Raw genomic sequence first — 22,052 nt, 5'->3', positions numbered from 1 at the left:
GAGTGAGGATTATCATGTGTTCATTAAGAACAAATAAAGTATTTGTATTGAACACACATCCTTTGTAAGTGGAAGCAAGAAATAGGAAGTAGCTCTTATTCTCTCAGAAATAGACTAGATGTCAAGATTACAGCTCTTTCCTGTTTCCTACAATGAAGTCTGCAGTTTTTGTGCCTTTTGTTTTCATGTGAGGCTGTTTGAAAAACATTCTAGGGACTTTTCCTTTTAAATGCTGGGTAGAGAAAGGTATATTTCCTCTCTTTCCAATACTTGGAGTTTCAGTCTCTAGAATACTTGTATTATTCTAAAAGATAGCCACAGATCCAATAATTTGCATGTTAGTATTATTATATTAAAATTTATGTTTATTTATGTGCTTAGGGATTTCAAAGGCTGTTCAGACTCTGAATTTCAGGTGTGGGATGTTTTTGTACTAAGCTGCTTTTCACATGAAGAACTCCATGCAGGATGTTCTAGGGCAGCGTTTTTCAACCGCTGTTCCGCGGCACACTAGTGTGGCACGAGATGTTGCCTGGTGTGCCGTAGGTGCAGACAAGACAAGAATTTTATAATTTTTCACTATTTTGTTTACTTAATATTTCATAATAAAGTAATTATAAAATACTTTCTTTGTGTTTATTTGATTCCTATTCAAGAGAATTACTTTATATATAGTCAATATAGGCACAGAGTTAAATTTTTTAACATTTTCTAATGGTGGTGTGCCTCGTGATTTTTTTCATGAAACAAGTGTGCCTTTGCCCAAAAAAGGTTGAAAAACACTGGCTTAGTGGATAGAGCGTCAGCCTGCAGACTGAAGGGTCCCAGGTTTGATTCTTGTTTAGAGCATGTATCTTGGTTGGGGGCACATCACCAGTGGGGAGTGTGTTAGAGGCAACTGATCAATGTTTCTCTTTCATCGATGTTTTTTACTATCTATCCTTCTACCATCTTCTCTGTAAAAAAAATCAATAAAATATATTTAAAAAGAAAAAAGAAAAGGTGTTCCCTCTGCAGCTCATGCACAGAGGACTCCCTGTGTAGTGTCCACTGTACTAGGAGCATGACCCTGCAGCCTGGGGGCATGCCCCCAAGGCTGGAAGCCCCATGTGGGTGCTGGGCTGGGGTGTGGACCTGGGTTGCTGCTTGGCGCTGGAGTATGCAAGTGGCTGTGGGGTGGGAACATCCTCCGCGTTGCCATGGTGATGCGGTGGCTATTCCCGTTCCTCCCCCAGCTGCTTGGTGCCTGTGCCCATAGTCCTAGAGGGCTGGGGGCATTCTGGTCCCCAGCCACTCAGGGCCTATGTGTGGGCCTATAGGCTAGGAGTGGCCTGGGTCTCAAGGATGTTCTCAGAATCCAAGCAGCTCGGTGCCTGTGTGTATGCAAATTAACCTGCCATTTTTGTTGGGTTACTTTGCATACTTATTCCTGATTGGCTGGTGAGTGTTGTGGAGTTATGGTCAATTTTAATCTTTCTCTTTTATTAGTGTAGATTTTATTTTATTTTTATTTTATTATTTTAAAAATATATATTTTATTGATTTTTTACAGAGAGGAAGGGAGAGAGACAGAGAGCTAGAAATGTTGATGAGAGAGAAACATCGACCAGCTGTCTCTTGCACACCCCCTACTGGGGATGTGCTCGCAACCAATGTACATGCCCTTGACCAGAATCGAACCTGGGACCTTTCAGTCCGCAGACTGACGCTCTACGACTGAGCCAAAGGATCAATATATATTAATAAAAGGATAATATCTTAATTAGAGTGGATATCTTCCAGACATCCTTTTGGACAAAGTCTCAGCAGCTGCCTGAGGGTCAGGAAAGCAGTGGATGGCAGGTGCTGATGCTCAGGTCTGGCCCAAGGCTCAGGAAAGCTGCAGATGGAGGCCACCACTGCCCAAGGCTGTCTGGAGGCTCAGGCAAGCTTCAATGGCTGGGAGGGCCAAGGCTCAGGCATCGAGGCAGCCAGCAGTGGCAGCAGCAGAGGCATGATGGGATGTCACCTTCCCCTCATTGGCCCAGTCACCTCCCACAGAGGGAGGCCAGAGGCAGAAGCAGGGAGGGTGTAATGGGGGCAGCGCCTTCCCCTGATCAGCCTGTTGCCTCCTGCAGAGGGAGGCCAGACTGGGGCTTAGGACATCTCCTGAGGGTTCCCAGACTGAGAGGAGACAGGCTGGGCTGAGAGACATCCCCCCAACCCCCCAAATTGCATGAATTTTTGTGCACCAGGCTTCTAGTTTACTTATATACACTAAGAAATACAACTTTCACACAAACTGTGAAGATTTGAATCAATAGTGTTGGCTAATTGGTTCCCAGTGACCAACCTATGTGGCCATGCAGTAAAGATAATCAAAGTTTATTTTATTGATTATCTGTCAAATATTACAGTGACAAGGACCAAAAACAGAAAAGGAAACAGATTTCTTGGTTAGGATGAAATCAAAACAAAAGAGTTGGATGAATTGAATGTTTTATGGCAACAGGTGAGAATACTTAATTGTTCATGTCTCAGTAGAGTTGGACTTGGTATTCAGATCAGAAGACTTGAGGGCTCCCTGGATCAAAAGCTAAGGGTCAGCCTTGCGAGTGGGAGATCAATAACTTCCAGTCCAAAGATGAGGGTCCCCTTTTTCATTCATAATTTTTATCATTTGCAAGAAGGATATGGCTTCTCTTCTTGCATCTTCATGGCCACCTGATGCTACTTCTGTGGTCCCTTTTTTCTTTAAATATTCCAAACAGGAATATTTTTATATGGTATGGCATAAGTATGCTGATCTGTTAGCTAATATTGATTTATAATTTATATCCCAGAGAGCCAATTATTTACATCATTGTCAGCATTCCTAGTGGGCTCTTTATTGTAGCTACTTAATAAAAAACAAAAAAAAGGACATTAGAATGTGCAGTCAACAACTATTATATAAACATACCTATGCATTCAAGTTTTAAAAAATAAATATTTTTTATAAATTAATGATGGATCTCCACTGGTGAGTTGTTTTTTTAACTTTATTGTTCAGATTATTACAGATGTTTCTTTTTTTTTCTCCCCATAGCTCCTCTTCACCCAGTTCCCACCGCATCCCAGGCACTCACCACCCCACTGTCAACATCCACAGGTATTGCATACATGCATATAAGATCTTTGTTCCATGTCTTCCTGCACTTCCCACATCCTCTTCCCTCTGAGAATTGTCAGTCCACTGCATTTCCATGCCCTGTTACATTCTACAATATTACATTTTCCTGTTTATTCTGTTTATCAGATTTTTATTTATTTGATTTTTATTTTTATTTTTTATTTTTATCTTTATTTTTTTTTATATTTTCATTTTTTTAATTTTTTATTTCATTTTTTTAATTAAATTATTATCTGTGTACATATTTTAACATTGTTCCCCCCTCCTATTCATACCCTCCCTCCCCAGAGTTTTGTGTCCATTGGTTGTACTTATATGCATGTATACAAGTCCTTCGGTTGATCTCTTATCTCCCCCAGATCTCCCTACTCTCCCCGCTGTAATTTTACAGTCTGATTGTTGCTTTACTGTCTTTATATCTGACTTTTGATTTGTCAGTTTATAATGTTCTTTAATATCCATAAATGAGTGAGGCCATGTGGTATTTCTCTTTCGTTGACTGGCTTATTTCACTCAGCATGATGTTCTCTAGTTCTATCCAGGTTGCTGCAAATGATGAGAATTCCTTCTTTTTTTATGGCAACATAGTATTCCATTGTGTAGATGTACCATGGTTTTTGGATCCAATCATTTGCTGACAGGCACCTAGGCTGTTTCCAGATTCTAGCTATTGTAGATTGTGCTGCTATGAACATAGGGGTGCATATATCGTTTCTGATTGGTGTTTCTAGTTTCTTGGGATATATTCCTAGGAGTGGGATTACTGGGTCAAATGGGAGTTCCATTTTCAGTTTTTTGAGGAAACTCCAAACTGTTCTCCACAGTGGTTGCACCAGTCTGCATTCCCACCATCAGTGCACGAGGGTTCCTTTTTCTTCACAACCTCTCCAACACTTGTCGTTTGTTGATTTGTTGATGTTGGCCATTCTGACAGGAGTGAGATGGTACCGCATTGTTGTTTTGATTTGCATCTCTCGGATAATTAGTGACTTTGAGCATGTTTTCATGTGCCTTTTGGCCTTCCTTCTGTCTTCTTTTGAAAATATTCTATTTAGATCCATTGCCCATTTTTTAATTGGATCATTCATTTTCCTTTTATTTAGTTGTATAAGCTGTTTGTAGATGTTGGAGATTAAACCTTTATCAGTAATAACATTTGCAAATATGTTCTCCCACACTGTGGGCTTTCTTGTTGTTTTGTTGATGGTTTCTTTTGCTGTAAAAAAGCTTTTTATTTTGATGTAGTCCCATTTGTTTATTTTCTCTTTAGCTTCCATTGCCCTAGAGGCAGTATCAGTGAAGAAGTTCTTTTGGCATATGTCTGAGATTTTGTTGCCTGTGGATGTTTCTAGTATTTTTATGGTTTCCCGTCTGATGTTTAAGTCCTGTACCCATTTTGAGTTTATTTTTGTGTATGGTGTAAGTTGGTAATCTAGTTTCATTCTTTTGCATGTATCTGTCCAATTTTCCCAACACCATTTATTGAAGAGACTGTCTTGACTCCATTGTATATTCGTGCCTCCTTTGTCAAATATTAATTGAGCATAGTGATTTGGGTTGATATCTGGGTTCTCGATTCGATTCCATTGATGTATATGTCTGTTTTTGTGCCAGTACCAGGCTGTTTTGAGGACAGTGGCTTTGTAATACAGTTTGAAGTCTGGTATTGAGATCCCTCCTACTTTACCCTTCTTTCTCAGGATTGCTGTGGCTATTCAGGGTCTTTTATTGTTCCAAATGAACTTTTGGAGACTTCTTTCTAGGTCAGTGAAATATGCCGTTGGTATTTTAATGGGGAGTGCATTGAACCTATAGATTGCTTTAGGAAGTATGGACATTTTGATGATGTTGATTCTACCAATCCATGAACATGGTATGTTCTTCCATCTATTTACATCTTCCTCTATCTCTTTTTTCAGTGTCGTGTAGTTTTCCGCGTATAGGTCCTTTACTTCCTTAGTTAAGTTTATTCCTAGGTTTCTTAATTTTTTTGGTGCGATGGTAAATGGAATTGCTTTTTTAGTCTCTGTTTCTATAAGTTCGCTGTTGGTGTATAGAAATGCCATTGATTTCTTGGCGTTAATTTTGTATCCTGCTACATTGCCAAATTCATTTATGAAGCCAATTAGTTTTTTAATGGAGTCTTTTGGGTTTTTTATATACAATATCATGTCATCTGCAAATAAGGATAACTTTACTTCTTTTCCAATTTGGATGCCTTTTATTTCCTCCTCTTGTCTAATTGCAATGGCTAGTACTATGTCAAAGAGGAGTGGCGATAGTGGGCATCCCTGTCTTGTTCCTGTTCTTAGAGGGAATGTTTTTAGTTTTTGCCCATTGAGTATGATGTTGGCTGTGGGTTTATCATATATAGCTTTTATTATGTTGAGGTATGATCCTTGTACTCCCACCTTGTTGAGGGTTTTTATCAGGAAAGGGTGTTGGATTTTATCAAATGCCTTTTCTGCATCAATTAATATGACTGTATGATTTTATCTTTCAACTTGTTTATGTGATGTATCACATTTATTGATTAGCAGATATTGTACCAACCTTGCATTCCTGGAATACATCCTACTTGGTCATGGTGTATGATCTTTGTGATGCTCTGCTGGAGCCGATTTGCTAGAATTTTGTTGAGGATTTTGGCATCTATGTTCATGAGGGATATTGGCCTGTAATTCTCTTTCATTGAGTTGTCTTTATCTGGTTTTGGTATTAGGGTGATGCTGGTTTCATAGAAGGAGTTTGGAAGTGTTCCTTCCTCTTGGATTTTTTGGAATAGTCTGAGGAGGATAGGTTTTAGTTCTTCCTTGAATGTTTGGTAAAACTCTTCTGTGAAGCCATCTGGCCCTGGGCTTTTTGTTTGCTGGAAGCAATTTCTTCCCAAGTCACTGCTCTGTTGAGATTTTTAGATTCTTCATGATTGAGTTTTGGAAGGTTGTATTTTTCTAGGAATATGTCCATTTCCTCCAGGTTGTTCAGTTTGTTGGAATAGAGTTGTTCGTAGTATTTTGTAACAGTCCTTTGTATTTTGGCGGGGTCTGTTGTTATTTCACCTCTTTCCTTTCTGATTTTGTTTATTTGGGTCCTCTCTCTTTGTTTCTTGGTTAGCCTGGCTAGAGATCCATCTATCTTGTTTATTCTTTCAAAGAACCAGCTCTTGGCTCTGTTGATCTTATGTATTGTTTCTTTGGTCTCTATGTTGTTTATCTCCGCTCTGATTTTTGTAATTTCCTTCCTTCTGCTTACACTGGGCTTTTCGTGTTGATCTTTTTGTAACTCTTTGAGTTGTAGAGTTAGATCCTTTGTTACCATTTTTTCTAGTTTTTTGCAATAGGCTTGTAGGAATATGAACTTTCCTCTCAAAACTGCTTTTGCTGTGTCCCATAGATTTTGGATAGTTGTGTTTTCATTGTCATTTTTTCCAGTTTGTCTTAAATTTCTTCCTTGATTTCTTTGGTAACTCAGTCCTTGTTTAATAGCATGCTGTTTAGTCTCCATGTGTTTGATTTCTTTGGATTTTTTTCATTGTAGTTAATTTCCAGTTTTATGCCACTATGATCTGAGAAGATGCTTGATATGATTTCTATCTTCTTGAATTTGAAGAGACTTTGCCTATGTCCCAAAATGTGGTCTATCTTTGAGAATGTCCCATGTGCGCTTGAGAAGAATGTATATTCTGTGGCTTTGGGGTGGAATGTTCTGAAGATGTCGATTAATTCGATCTGGTATAGCAAGTCATTTAGGATTGATATTTCTTTGCTGATTTTTTGTTTAGATGATTTGTCAAAGGGTGACAGTGGGGTATTAAAATCTCCTACTATGATTGTATTGCTATTAATCTCTCCCTTAATGTCCTCCAGCAGTTTTTTTTTTTTTTTATATATTGTGGTGCTTCCGTATTGGGTGCATATATATTTACCAGGGTTATTTCTTCTTGTTGGATTGTTCCCTTTAGTATTATGAAGTGGCCTTCATTATCTCTTGTTATGTCCTTCACTCTGAGATCTAATTTGTCAGATATAAGTATTGCTACCCCAGCTTTTTTTTTTCATTTCCATTCACCTGGAAAACCTTTTTCCATCCCTTCACCCTCAGTCTGTGTGCATCTTTTTTTCTGAGGTGGGTTTCTTGTGGACAATAGATATGTGGGTCTTGTTTTCTTATCCAATCCGTTACCCTATGTCTTTTGATTGGAGCATTTAGTCCATTTACATTTAAAATTATTATTGATAGATACTTATTTGAAGCCATTTTTATTCTATACCCCTGTGTTCCTTCTTTGCTTTCTATTTCTTTAATTTTACAGTATACCATTTAGCATTTCTTGCATTGCTGGTTTGGTGGAGATAAATTCCCTTAGTCTGTTTTTGTCTGTGAAGCTCCTGATTTCACCTTCACTTTTGATTGATAGCCTTGCTGGGTACAGTATTCTTGGATTCAGATCCTTCCTTTGCATGACTTTGCATATTTCATCCCATTCCCTTCTGGCCTGATAAGTTTCTGTGGAGAAATCAGTTGCTAGTCTGATGGGGGTTCCTTTATATGTAACTTTCTGTCTCTCTCTGTCTGCTTTTAAAATTCTTTTTTTGTCATTGGTGTTTGCCAGCTTAATAATAATGTGCCTAGGGTTGGTTTTCTGGGGTTCATTTTGCTTGGGACTCTGCGTGTATCTTGCATTTGTGTGGGTTTTTTCTTCTCTATCTCAGGAAAGTTTTCTGTCATTATTTCTTGAAATACGTTTTCCATGTCTTCCTCAGTTTCCTTTCCTTCTGGAACCCCTATTATTCTAATACTGTTTTGTTTTGTATCGTCCCAAAGTTCCCTTAGACTTTCCTCCTGTTTTTTAATTTTTTTTTTTTCCAGAAGCTGTTCTAATTGCGTATTTTTCCCCATCTTGTCTTCTAGCTCACTGATGCGGTCCTCTGCTTCTTTCAATCTACTCTTGATGCTTTCTATTGAGTTCTGTACAGTAGCAATGTCATTTTTCATTTCTTCTTGGTTCTTCTTCATTTCCTCTTGGTTCTTACTCATATTGTCAAATTTGTCTTCCATTCTTTTTAGCCATCTTATGATCATTACTCTGAATTCTTGCTCTGGTAGGTTGCTTGCCTCTATCTCGTTTACTTCCTTTTCTGGTGAAGCCTGCTTTTCTTTCATATGTGGGTGTTTTTTGGTCTCCCCATGATCTAGGATGTCTGGTTATGTAGTTCTCTCTCTCCTTTTCACCAAGCAGTGGGGCACTTCTGTGAGGCCAGGTGTTCGCGCCGCCTGGGATCTGTGTTCTGGGGGTCACAGGTGCTTGGTGGTCGCTGCGGCTGTGGATATTCAGGCCTCTCACACGATCCTATCTTCCTCTCAAGATGGCGAGGTTTCCCCGTCCAAGCTGGTAGGGAGCTCTGGGCAGGGATGTAGCCCACGTGGGTGCTTCCCTGTGAGGGGTACCTCTGTCAGCGGCCCCCCAGCAGTTTCTTCTGGTGTTCGCTGTCTCCCAGCTTGCTAATAAGCACTCACAGCTCAAGACCATCCGTTGCTATCTCTTTCTGCTTTGAGACAGGGCTCAGAATCCATATAGCCCATTGAAACAGCATGGAGGCACCTGCAGAGTATTTTGCTAAGTGAAATAAATTAGTCAGAGAAAGACAAATATCAAATGATTTCAACTCATTTGTGGAATTTAAATAACAAAATAAACTGATGAACTTAGTGGATCCAGAGACATGGAAGCATGGAACAGAGTGCCTCATTTGATTTTTAAATTCACTTGTTAATAGATATGTATTTGTTGTCACTTTGTTGATCATATATATTTTTTTATCTTTACCTTTTTCTTCTTCCTCTTCTCAAAGAATCTTCTTCATCATTTCATATAATATTGGTTTGGCAGTGATGAACTTCATTAGCTTTTTCTTGTCTGTGAAGCACTTTATCTGACCTTCCATTCTAAATAATAGCTTTGCTGGGTAGAGTAATCTTGGTTATAGGTTCTTTCTATTATATTTATCACTTTTAATATTTCTTGCCACTCCCTTCTGGCCTGCATAGATTCTGTTGAGAAATCAGCTAATATTCATATGGGTACTCCCTTGTAGGTAACTAACTGTTTTTCTCTTGCTGCTTTCAAGATTCTCTCTTTGTCTTTTGCCCTTGGCATTTTAATTATGATGTGTCTTGTTGTGGTCCTCTTTGGACTCCTCTTGTTTGGAGTTCTGTGTGCTTCCTGGACTTGTAAGTATATTTTTTTCACCAGGTAGGGGAAGTTTTCTGTCATTATTTCTTCAAATATATTTTCAATATCTAGCTCTCTCTCTTTTTCTGGCACCCCATAATTTGGATGTTGATATGCTTGAAGTTGTCCCAGAGCTCCTTACACTATCTTCAAATTTTTGGATTCTTCTTCTTATTAATTTTTTTGCTTTTCCAGTTGGGTGTTTTCTGCTTCCTTGCATTTCAAATATTTGACTTTATTCTTGGTATCCTCTATTCTATGGTTGAATCTCTGTGTATTAGTCTTTATTTCAGACAGTGTATGCTTAATTTATGACTCATTCTTTTCCATTTTAATTTTTTTTTTCATTTTCACTAAGATCCTTGAAGGTCTCACTAAGTTCCTCAAAGGTCTCAATAAGTTTCTAGAAGATTCTTGAGTAATCTTACAACTGGATTTGAACTCTATATCCAGTAGTTTGCTGTCTTCCATTTATTTCATTTGTGACACATTTCTTTGTTTCCTCATTTTGACTGCTTCCCTGTGTTTGCTTACTTCTGGCAAATTGACTGTGAGGACCAGCTATATCTACAGTAGAAGAGCTGCTGTGCAGGAGACACCCTCATGGGGCGGGACTTGCTTCAGTGGGGCTTTGATGCTCACTGAGTCTGTACCTTGAGTGTGTCTCTTATGGATATGAAGAGTTGTAATCTGGTATGGTCTCACTCTGACCACTGGGTTCACTGGTTCTTGGATCTCCAAAAAGGTGCAAAGTCAGCCACTGCCTGGGACCACCCAGCAGGAGCTACCGAGCGATTTGCAGATTCCTCTTCTTTGTATGGGGTTTGGAAGTGCCCAGATTAAGCTCAGCTGTGAAGCAAGGCAGGCTGATGCAGTGCTGGCCTTTTCCTTTTGTAGATAGCTTTGGAGTTTCCTGACCCAGCTGCAGTTTGACAGGTTTTAGGCTGAGAAAAGATAGGCCATTCATATGCAAAAGCCGCTGCCCACATCTTGGGTAGGGTTGTAAATTGGGTGGAGTGGGATCTCAGGGAGTCTACAGGGTGGAACAAACAGCAATGGATGCCAGTCAGTCCTGCAATAGATTGCTGTGACCACTGCAGAGTAAACCTCTATCTGGAAGAAAGCTGCCCCTGTATTACTGCCTTGATGCTAGACAGTCCCGTTTCTTCCCATATGTGTCTGGGTCTCCCAAAGTCTTGCCAGGCATTGGAGCTCAGAGCACATGGGAGCTTTAATCCTTCCTGATTAAAAAGCAGCACACCCAGGTACCAGCCCCCTTTATACCTCTACACCTCCACACCCCCCTAAACTCCTACCAGTCTCAATGCTCTTCCTTCTTTATTTTTTTAGTTGTAGTTCTTCCACTCAGCCAGGTTTCCCTTGGTTCTGGATGATAGTTTTTATGTATTTTAGTTGTAATTTTGATATGGTTGTGGGAGGCAGCAAGTACAAGTGTTTACCTATGTTGCCATCTTCGTTCTCCAGAGTTGTTGTTTAAAAAAAAAAAAAAAAAAAAAAAAAAAATATATATATATATATATATATATATATATATATATATATATATATATATGTATTTTATTGATTTTTCACAGAGAGGAAGAGAGAGGGATGAGAGAGAATCATCGATCAGCTGCCTCTTGCACACTTTCCACCGGGGATGTGCCTGCAACCAAGGTACATGCCCTTGCCCGGAATCGAACCCGGGACCTTTCAGTCCACAGGCCGACGCTCTATCCACTGAGCCAAACCTGTCCTGGCTTAAAATATATTTTTATTGGTTTCAGAGAAGAAGGGACAAGGAGAGAGAGATAGGAACATCAGTGATGAGAGAGAATCACAGATCAGTTGCCTCCTGCACATCCCTACTAGGGATCAAGCTGGCAATCCAAGCATGTGCTTTGACTGGGAATTGAACTGCGACCTCCTGGTTCATAGCTCAACCATTGAGCCTCATCAGCCAGGCCACCAGTTAGTTTTGAACTGCATTAAAAGCATTCAAATCTGTAGAGAATTTCTGTAAGTTTTTTTTGGCCAAACTGTTAACAATTGCTGGGAAGCAGAATTTCAATGTATTGGGATAATGCTTCAGAGAATGGCAGTTTTTCACCTGATTTTATACATTACAATCAAAGAGGGAGACATAAATGGGTTACATGAAATCCACTGGTAATAGATTAGGGAGGTGGGAGAAAGTAAAGTGAGGAAACCGCTGGGATTGAATAAAAAGTAGAATGATAGATACATACGTCTTTTACTTAGGTGGTTATGTGATAGTTAACAGTCAACAATTAATGTGATAACTATAACAATGAAGGTTATTGTTATCTTGTAAAGATTAATTATATTATCCATTCAATAAAAACTTTTTTGCTTAAATAATTTTTTTTCAAAATTTGCATTATAGTATTTTATGACATCTTGTCCCTTGAAATATTTTTTCTTATATTATTAAATAGTGTAAACATTTTATTTTATAGCCTGAGCTCAAAATTACAGTGTCTGGAATCTAGTGGTTCTTTCTGCCATTGGTTTTTTACTTTGTATCTCTTGCTTGTGTGGGACTGCACCCTTGAGTTTGTGTTTTGGCCCCACGTTTCTTTGGACTCTTCTGTGGGAATCCTCTGAGTCCAAGTTGAACACAACCTTACAAAAAGGATTTGCTTCCCAAGAAACTAGAAACAGCAATCAGAAAGGATATATTTACCCCTATGTTCATAGCAGCACTATTCACCATAGCTAGGATTTGGAAACAGCCTAAATGCCCATCAGCAGATGAGTGGATTAGAAAACTATGGTACATCTACATGATGGAATACTATGCTGCTATAAAAAAGAAGAAATTCTTACCATTTGCAGCAGCATGGATGGACCTGGAGAGCATTAAGTTAAGTGAAATAAGCCAGGCAATGAAAGAAAAATACCACATGATCTCACTCATAAATGGAAAATAAAGAACATTATAACCTGATGAATAAAAAGATAAATGCAGAGGCAGTAAAGCACTGAACAGATTTACAAATTACAGTGGGAAAGTTGGGGAGTGTTGGGGAAGGAGGGAAATAGATCAACCAAAGGACTCGTATGCATGGATATAAGCACACCAATGGACACAAGACACTGGGGTGGGGGTGAAATGAGGGCATGTGACAATGAATAGGGGAGGCTAGGGGAAGGTCAATGGGGGGTAAAAGGAGATATTATAAACATATATCTTATATGTTTATAATATATGTAATATTTTAAACAATAAAAACAAAACAAAAAACAAAAACAAAAAGAAAATAAAACAGAAAGAATTAGACTTACAAGTCCAGGAAGCGCACAGAACTCCAAACAAAAGGAATCCAAAGAGGACTACACTGAGACACATCATTATTAAAATTCCAAGAGCAAAAGACAAAGAGAGAATATTAAAAGAAGCAAGAGCAAAGAAGGTAGTAATCTATAAAGGAGCACCTATACGATTGTCAGCTGACTTCTCAACAGAAACCATGCAGGCCAGAAGGGAATGGCAAGAAATATTCAAGGTGATGAATAGCAAGAACCTACAGCCAAAAATAATCTACCCAGCAAAGCTATCACTCAGAATCGAAGGCCAGATAAAGAGCTTCACTAATAAAAAAAAGCTAAAGGAGTTCATCACCGCCAAACCAGAATTATATGAATTGCTGAAGGGGGTTCTTTCAGAAGAAAAAGTAAACAAAGATAAAAATTATGAACAACAAATACATAACTATCAACAAGTGAATCTAAAAACCAAGGAAATTAAAAAAATCTGATGAACAATATTAACTATTGAATATAATAAAATCAGAGGTATGGAAGGGGAGTGAACTGACGATTCTTGGGGAAAAGGGGAGAGGGGGGCGTGGGAAGAGACTGAACATAAACTGTGCACCTATGGATGAGGACAATGGGGAGAGGGGAAAGGGCAGAGGGTGGGGTGGGAACCTGGTGGAGGAGAGCAATGGTAGGGGGGAAAAAAGGAACATTTGTAATAATATGAACAATAAAAACTTATTTAAAAAAATAAAAATAAATAAATAAAACAGAGAGGACTTGCTGCTGCCATGTGTCCTGGGGCCCCATCAATGCCAGCCTATTTTAAGCAGTTTCTGAAATCACACCTGTGATGTAAGTGAGTTCAATCCAATGCTCAGATAAGGGAAAGGTTTTATTTTTAAATTCTAATGCAGGTCAACAGGTAATTTTTCCTCTGCTGTAAACAGATACTTATTAGCCTATCCTTTCCTGGGAAGATTTCCAATTCATTCTAAGTTTCCAATTAGGAAACCTACCAATCTCAGCACCAAGACTTCCTCCTCTGCTCTTCTTATGGTCATTAAGAGTCAAAGATGGGCACTTGCTTCAGAATGGTCACAGCTTCAGCTTCCAGGTACTACCATGATTTTCTTCTCATTTTCTATATTTGTTTCCTTCAACTTTATGTTCTTGCAAACACACTGATATATTTCAAAGTGCTGGTAATATTTCTTTTGCCACTTATAGGTGTTTTGTAGGGGGAAGGTTTCCACCATATCTAGCGTACCATAATTTAAAATCTTGTTATTAAATGTGTGTAGACAGAATAATTTGGGGGAAAAAGAATGAAGGTAAGAAAGATAGTTTCTTATAAACTAGAGTCCCAGTGCATGAAATTCATGCATGAGGGCAGGGGTGGGGGTTGTCCCTCAACCCAGCCTGCACCCTGTCCATTCTGGGACTCCTCAAGGGATGTCCGACTACCAGTGGGATCGAGCCTAAATGGGCAGTCAGACATCCCTCTCACAATCCAGGACTGCTGGCTCCCAACTGCTTGCCTGCCTGCCTTCCTGATTGCCCCTAAGTGCTTCTGCCTGCCAGCCTGATCACACTCTAATCACTCCCATGCCAGCCTGATTGATGTCTAACTGCTCCTCTGCCAGCTCGTTTGCCCCCAACTTCCCTCCTCTGCCATCCTGGTCACACCTTACTTCCCTCCCCTGCAGGGTTGATTGCCTTCAACTGCTCTCCCTTGCAGGCCTGATTTCTCTCAACTGCCCTCCCCTACTTGCCTGATCATCCATAACTGCCCTCCCTTGCAGGCCTGATTTCTCTCAACTGCCCTCCCCTACTTGCCTGATCATCCATAACTGCCCTCCCTTGTAGGCCTGGTCCCTCCCAACTGCCCTCCCCTGCTGGCCCTCTTGTGGTGGCCATCTTGTGTCCATATGGGGGCAGGATCTTTGACCACATGGGGGCAGCCACCTTGTATGTTGGAATGATGGTCAATCTGTATATTAATCTTTTATTAGATAGGATAGAAGCCTGCTCATGGGTGGGGGCCAGCTGGTTTGCCCTGAAGGGTGTCCAAGATTAGGGTGGGAGTTCCTTGGGGTATAAGGTAGCTGGAGCAAGGGGCCTATGGTGATTTGCAGGCCAGCCACATCCCCCAGCAATCCAAGCAGAGGCCCTGGTATCTGGTATATATTTACTTTCTACAATTGAATCTTTATAATCCTGCTTGCTAAGTGGTGGCAGTCATTTCTGTTTGAATTTGTTTACCTTCTATAATTGAAATTTTGTAGCCTTGAGTGAAGGCTTACTCTGAAAAGGGCAGGCGGAAAGCTTGGTTTCCTCCATTATCGGGGAAACGCCTCCCTCCTTCTCTCTGTGGCTGGTTGAGGTTAATTTGCATACTTGCTCTGATTGGCTGGTGAGCATGATTTGTGGGCATGGCTTGTGGCTTGATGGTTAATTTGCATATTACTATTTTATTAGGTAGGAGAAGTCATCTCTTAATTCCTTAGCTTTGGAGGAAAAGTAATGTACCTGATTAAGTAAGTACCCTGTTTCTATTAGAACAGACACAGTACTGCAAGGGGTTTTCACAGGTGAATAAAATTTACATGTAGAACCAATCCCATTCCTTTTGCTCAGTTCACCATAGATTCTGATTTAATCCACCACGAACTTCAGAGATGAGAATTATAGTGTGCATGCAGGGGTATGCTAATTTGGGAAGGTTTTCTATAATGATGATACCTAGAAGATGACCTTTGCTTAGCAGAATATATTAAAAGGTTGTTGAATATACAAAGGTAGGAAAATCCCGGTTTGAAATAATGGACTAGTCACCTGGTTGGTCACCCATACTGCTGTACAGAATAATGAATAGTAGTTAGGAACTGGAGATAGATTAAAAAGAAAAAAAGCTTTAGAGGGAAAAAAGGAGGCCTCAGAAGATGACAAGATTGACTAAAGCACCCACCACAACATGAATGCAGGCTATATAATCTTAAAAAACTCAACCAGACAGGTTTATTGGGATATATATCATATGGTGTACAATTCACAAATTCTAAAGGTACAATTTAATGGTATATATATATATATATATATATATATATATATATATATATATATATTTGTGCAACCATCACTATAATCAATGAGAAATTTTCATCATCCCACCAACTCCCCCCAGAAAACAACCCATGAACCAAGATGTCATCAGATTGATTGCTGGTGAATCCACATGTCTGGGTTATGAGCTCGATCCCCAGTAGGCAGCCAATTCTTTTTTTTTTAACCTAGAAAATAAGTGTAATTTTAATTCATACTGAACAGCCATTGTTGTGTTGACTCTTGTCATTTATGTGAAATCTAAGGGAGGGTGCACTACATGCTTTAAAATTTTGTAGCTCATGGGTTGAAAATCGCTAACCTAGGTTACAGACAAGATAAATTGTCTTCGAACAGGGGCTGTGTCCACGTGAAGGCATTTTCCATCCGGCTGGCATGTTGGTCAATGGGAGGCCTCCACTTAGCCACCACGAGACACTTAGAAGGCGGGTGTCGGTGTTCCATCCCAGGCGGGGGGGGGGGGGGGGGGGGGGGGGGGGGGCGGGGGCGGTCTCCACATGTGCCTGTCGGGGTCCGAGGGTGGGCCTCCTTTGTTGCCTCCAACAGCACAAATATGTACAGAAGAGAAAAGGATGCGCTTGAAATGTGTGTGAAGGTTTTGCAGAAGGATGTTTGAGGAACTGACATGCGTTTTAACTGCCATTGGAAGTATGCTAAGTTATCATGTCAAGCCAACACTTCCTGTTGACAAGATGTGCTAGGTGTGTGGTGAGGCGCATGACCAGATTTCAGTAACACTTCCTAGCTCATATTTTGAGATCATGATGTTCAGACAAGGTCCTGTATTGTCATGAACCAGCAGCCAATTCTTGTATCTCTATCATTGATGTTTCTCTCTATCCCTTTCTCTTATCTCTTTAATAATCCATAAAAACATAGAAAAATAATAAAGAAATAAAATAAAACTTCACATTAAATATATAAAATTATATTTATCAAAAAAGAGTTATGTCCACTTTTCAACCTCATATCGTTATTTTAAATGCAAGATTTTTTTGGTAGGTAAGTTGATTCTTTACAGCCAGGTAATAATAGCTTTATAAATAGGACATATTTCAAATATTGTAATAAACATTGTACACTACCCACAGAAAGGCAGTCCAGGGTAACTATGTATGTATTTATCTATCTGTCTGCTTTACTATCTATCCACATGCTCATTTGACTGGATTTATAGCAATTTAATATAAGCAGTGGTTACTTGAGTCAGTGAGTTTTTCACATTCTATGAAGTCTTTAAAAAGGCGTGGACTCGGTGTGTGGTTCTGGCTAATCGTGTTTGAATATGTCACTGCACAAGTGAGAATCCCTGTTAGAACGTGGTATGAATTGCCCTTCTCAGGAAGGGTATGTTTCCTCTCTCAATGTGGCTTAGCCTCCTGAATTCCTGGTTCACATGCAGGATGGAGCTCTAAAGATTTTAAAGGCCTCTCTCTTACAGGCTTTGTGCAGGCTCCCAGCTCCTGGAGGGTTTCAGTGGGGACTGCCCTTTGCTCCTTCAATTTGTCCTAGGGTGCAGTGTCCTCTCAGCACTGCTGCTGGTCAGCACTACCTGTTTTCTGTCAGCTAGATCCCCAGAGCAATGGCAGGAACATAAATCAACACTAGGTTCTCTAGGTCTATGAAGAAGGAATAATGCTAATTTTTTTTTTTTATGGAGACAGAGAGGGAGAGGGAGAAATCTGTACTCTAAATAGTACAAGAATTTAGATAACTATCAAAACCTTTAATATTCAATATTATATTAAACAATCAAATGTTAAATTTTCAGGGAGAAGCATCAGGAATAGTGTTGGGATGATAAACTATTCATTAAGTTGTTCACTCCTGTGTTTTAAATTTTTATTGTATGGATTACTACATGCCAGGAGCCCTTTTAGATGGCGGAGTTCCTGATAAACAAAATATCGATAGGTAGGGAGAAACCAATATGGCAGCATAGGGTAGACACCTGAATGCAGCCTACCACAACAATTTTTTTAAAATATATTTTATTGATTTTTTCTGCCCCCCTCCCTCCCTCCCATATATACCCTCCCTCCCCAGAGTTTTATGTCCATTGGTTGTACTTATATGCATGTACACAAGTCCTTCGGTTGATCTATTATCTCCCCCAGATCTCCCTCCCTTCCCCACTGTAAATTGACAGTCTGCTTGTTGCTTTACTGTCTCTATATTTATCTTTTGGTTCATCAGTTTATAATGTTCTTTTTTATCCATAAATGAGTGAGGTCATGTGGTGTTTCTCTTTCATTGATTGGCTTATTTCACTCAGCATGATGCTCTCCAATTCCATCCACTACCACAACAATTTTGAATTTAGAGCTGGAAAACGGGGAAACATCACCTTGAAGTGCCAGATGGCTGGCTGAGAGGAGGCTCTACCAACCGGGAAGGAGAGAGAAGGCAAGCTGAGCCTTGAGAACTGTAAAGATGCAGAAATCTATGCACAAGAAAAGGCAGCTGCCTGAGTTCGCTGCTGGCTTACTTGCAGTGTGGAGAGGGCGGGTTGAGATTGCTACTGGCTTACTCCAGGCATGCAGGGAGGGCAGACAGCTAATTTGTGGCTGGCTTTCTTGTTTAGGAGGAAATCAGAACCACCCTATTGCTCTGATAGACGGCCACAGTCAGAGAGAGGCCAGACTGTCAGGCAGTGGGCAGAGATCTCTTGGAGGTGTGTGAAGCCAGCAGCCATTACTGCTGGGCTGACGAGAAACCAAAGCTTGTCGGCACCACTCTGAGACTCTGCCTCATCCAAGCGGAGCATGGAAGCCCTCCCTAAGGGTGGCTTTCTCATTCACCATGAATAGGACTCTCCTAAGGAGGGATGAATCCAAAGCTTGTCTGCTCCTATACCAAAGAGGTGCACACTCCTGCAACCAATCTTGTGGGACTCACCAAAGCTTGTCTACGCCACCCTGAGACTCCACCCCATCCAAGCAGAGTACAGAAGCCCCCCTAGCTGAGACACTACTGATACTCATAGCCAATTGGCTTGGAAATCAACGCTTCCCAGTGATACCAACAACAATCAAGGCTTCACAACAAGACTGCACACACAGCCCACAAAGGGCTACACCAAGACTGTCCACCTCAGATAACTGGGAAGACTGTGCTACTGGGCTCTACCAGAACACCTAGCACACAAAACTATTCCATCATATCAGGGAAGAAGCTAAAATGCAGAGGAGAGGCAGGATACAAAGGAAGGAGATGGAGGAAAAGAAAAGAATGGACATTGAGTTCAAAACTACACTTAGAAGGTTTTTCAAGAATTTCCCAAAAGAGGCCGATAAAATAAACGAGACCTATGAGGATATGAAAAGGGATCAACTAGAAATAAAAAGAGATCAACTAGAAATAAAGAATACATTGTCTGAAATAAAAAAAAAAATTACACAGAGTCCTAAAAACAGTCTGGTAGATTCAAGAATCAAGTCAAAGATTTGGAACACAAAGAGCCAGAGGACACTCCTCCACAGAAGCAAGAAGACAAGAGAATCCAGAAAATTGAGGATAGTGTAAGAAACCTCTGGGACAATTTCAAGCGAACCAACATCAGAATTATGGGGGGTTCCAGAAGAAGAGAGAGAGCAAGATACCAAAAGAATATTGGAAGAAATAGTGACAGAAAACTTCCCCCACCTAGTGAAAGAAATAGGCTTACAAGTCCAGGAAGTGCACAGAACCCCAAACAAAAGGAGTCCAAAGAGGACCACACCAAGACACATCATAATTAAAATGCCAAGAGCAAAAGACAAAGAGAGAATATTAAAAGCAGCAAGAGAAAAGCAGGTAGTTACCTATAAAGGAGCACCCATATGATTGTCAGCTGATTTCTCAACAGTAACCATGTAGGCCAGATGGGAATGGCAAGAAATATTCAAGGTGATGAATAGAAAGAACCTACAGCCCAAAATACTATACCCAGCAAAGCTATCACTCAGAATTGAAGGCCAGATAAAGAGCTTCACTAATAAAAAAAAGCTAAAGGAGTTCATCACTGCCAAACCAGAATTATATGAATTGCTGAAGGGGTTTCTTTAGGAAGAGGATGAAGATAAAAATAAAAATTATGAAGAAAAAACATGTAAATATCAAGTGAAAATAAAAGCCAAGGGAATTTAAAAAAAATCTGATGAACAATATTATCTGGTGAATATCATAGAATCAGAGGTATGGAAGGGGAGTGGACTGATGATTCTCAGGGAGAAGTGGAGTGGGGGTTTGGGAAGAGACTGAATAAAAACTGTGCACCTATGGATGAGGACAATGGGAAATGGGGAAAGGGCAGAGGGTAGGGTAGAAACCTGGTGGAGGGGAGCAATTGTGGGGGGGTATGGAAGAGGAACATTTGTAATAATCTGAACAATAAAGATTATTTTTTAAAAAACATAGGCTGAAACCAGTTTGGCTCAGTGGATAGAGCATTGGCCTATGGACTGAAAGGTCCAGGGTTTGATTCCGGTCAAGGCCATGTACCTTTGTTGTGGGCACAACCCCAGTGGGGGGTGTGCAGGAGGCAGCTGGTTGATGTCTCTCTCTCATTGATGTTTCTGACTCTCTATCCCTCTCTCTTCCTCTCTCTAAAAAATCAATAAAATATATTTTAAAAAATAGTTGCATTTTCAAAATAATAATAATAATAATAATAATAATAATAAAACAGGTAACGTTCCTGCCCACTTGTACAGTAGGGGAGACAAACAATAAACATGAAGAAACTGGTGATAAAAGGTAGTGATAAAGTACTGTGAAGAGTAATAATAATATTGGCCAGTAAATGGGACCCATTGCTTTCTTCATTTCTTTACCAATAACTCCAAGAGAGACACAGTGAGCATGACACACTGTTAATTAAACAGGGTTTTTTGGGGCCAGGTGATAGGTGCTATCTCTCTATTTCTCCCTCGCAAATTTGATTTATTTTTTTCACTAAGTGACTGATAAGGGAAATATGGTTAAGACATACTAAGGAGCCACCTGAGATATCCTGGGGTAGAGGGATTAGATCAACTCCTTCCTAAATCAGAAATCCTCTCCTCTCAATTTCTTGGGTATTTAGCTTTCTGTATTATTTAATTTCTGTTTTCACCACTAGACTATGAACTATTTAAGAGAGGGATTCAACTATATACCCACTCCTTGGCAGAATATGTGATAGGTACTCAACCAATGTTTTTTAAATGAATGATCCCTGTAGCCTAAGCAATGGCTGCTTTTCATGAAGCCTCATCTAACTCCCTAGGGACTCTGTTTTAAACATAGCTTTGGGGGAAAAACTCTAAGTTTTCCTGTCTTGTGTTCTGTGAAATCCTGTCTGTCAAAGAACTGACAATGAGTGAGAAGGGTAGGGTGTGTGTGTGTGTGTGTGTGTGTGTGTGTGTGTGTAATAGTAGTAGTAGTAGTAGTAGTAGTAGTAGTAGGCATATTATATGGCACTGAATTCTGAGCCATATTTTTTTTCTTCTTATGTTTGGATAAAAGCCTAACACACAGTGGATATATATATATTTAATTTATATTTATTGTTGTGTTATAGCTTTCCCTTTTTATTCCTCATTGAATCCTTCTATAATACCCCTGTCCCCCACAATTGAAATATTTTTAGTGCTCAGGGAAACAACTAATACTAGGCACATGCTTTTGTCAGAGATATGTTTAGAAGTAAGGGTCTTGAACCTTCTTCTCTACAATGAGTAAAAGTAACATCATTAAAACAACAATGCAGTTGGAATCTAAAGAAATTCATATATCATGATCAATCCCATAATCTCTTGGTCTTAGAATGCTTGATTTGCATTAGAATAGAAGATTGTGTGTCTGTTTAGTTATGTTTCTATATAAGTATTCCATTTTTAAAAACGGCTATTGTAAATGGTATTGTTTTTTAATTTTTGGTTTCCAATAGTCCATTGCTTTAATATAAAAAACAGTTGAATGTGGGTTTTTCTGTATTGGCCTGGAATCTTACAACCTTTTTAAACTCACATATTTGTCCCAAGAGTTTTTGTTTTTGCTGTTTTTTGCTTTTGCTGCAAATTTCCTGGGATTTTTCTGTGTGGATAATCATACTGTGTGAGAATAAAGGCAGTTTTATTTTACCCTTTCTGATCTTTCTTCCTCCCTCCCTCCCTTTCTTCATTTCATCAATTCTTCCTTCCTTATTTCTTTTTTTAAATTTATTTTTTCATTCCTTTCTTCTTTCTTCCTTTTGCCATATTGTAGGAAGCCTTCATTATACTGTTTAACAGTAGCAGA

At 39.6% G+C, this 22,052-nt stretch overlaps 1 protein-coding gene and 1 non-coding gene across 3 annotated transcripts in view; both read right to left on the bottom strand.

Annotated features, from left to right (window-relative positions):
* The window catches only part of LOC118724006 (guanylate-binding protein 1-like), a 133,059-nt gene that overhangs the window by 28,659 nt on the left and 82,348 nt on the right, over positions 1–22,052 (bottom strand). The window lies entirely within an intron of this gene.
* On the bottom strand, positions 16,516–16,588 carry LOC118725186. Its single transcript, XR_004989913.1, has one exon. It is a non-coding gene; the product is annotated as a small nucleolar RNA SNORD107 (small nucleolar RNA).

The sequence above is a fragment of the Pipistrellus kuhlii genome, unplaced genomic scaffold, assembly GCF_014108245.1.
Source record: "Pipistrellus kuhlii isolate mPipKuh1 unplaced genomic scaffold, mPipKuh1.p scaffold_m20_p_2, whole genome shotgun sequence".
Lineage (NCBI taxonomy): Eukaryota > Metazoa > Chordata > Mammalia > Chiroptera > Vespertilionidae > Pipistrellus > Pipistrellus kuhlii.
This window is presented reverse-complemented; position numbering and strand designations above follow the sequence as displayed.